Below are 868 nucleotides of genomic sequence, written 5' to 3'. Positions count from 1 at the left end.
CTCTGTGTTGAGCCCTGTGTGGCTAATAAAGAAACCTATCTATCTAGCTAAGCTAGCAAGATTCTTACATACCTGCATGTATATATACATATATAAATATACCTATGCATATATGTATGTGTATTTGTGTGTGTGTATGTGTGCGTGTATGTTTTGCGTGCGTGACTAAATGTCTTGCGATTCATCATAGTTTTGATAAGTGTTACTTGAAAAGAAAGGTGAGAGTAGAGACGAAAGTTTTGTCTAATGTAAATTTCAGTGAAAGGTGGGTAAATGTAGCAAGGATGATACGCATTAATGACGGTCCCACTTTGAGCATGAACCTATAGAACAAAAGGACACTTTGCTCGCGTGGTCTTTTTCCGAGGGTACGGTGGGTTTTTTTGTAGGTTTTCTTTCTACAGATAACCCTAGTCAGTGCTTTACTTTCTTCCCCTTTTGGGAGCTTCGTTTGTTAAAACGATACTTTGTTATCTCTTGTGTACATATCATAAAACGTTTTCGATCCCTCATAATCGGTTTTGAAAAGAAAATTTCTACATTGTATTTCTCCTCTGTGTTCGGCCCTGCGTGGCTTAATCTATCTATCTATCTATCTATCTATCTATCTATCTATCTAGCTATTTATCTATCTGTCTAGTTACATACCTACATGCGTATATATAAATACACGTATTCATATATATATACATACATATATATATGTGTGTGTGTATGTGTATGTCTGTATTTGTGTGTGTATGTGTGTGTGTGGCTAAATGGGATGCGATTGAACACAATTTGCATTTATTAAGTGTTACACATTATTTAAGGAACGATAAAAGGCTAAAACACAAATCAGGCAGCCTTACAGAGGGATTGAATCCAG

This window comes from Octopus bimaculoides, unplaced genomic scaffold (assembly GCF_001194135.2).
Source record: "Octopus bimaculoides isolate UCB-OBI-ISO-001 unplaced genomic scaffold, ASM119413v2 Scaffold_255331, whole genome shotgun sequence".
NCBI lineage: Eukaryota > Metazoa > Mollusca > Cephalopoda > Octopoda > Octopodidae > Octopus > Octopus bimaculoides.
Note: the sequence above shows the minus strand (reverse complement) of the source record.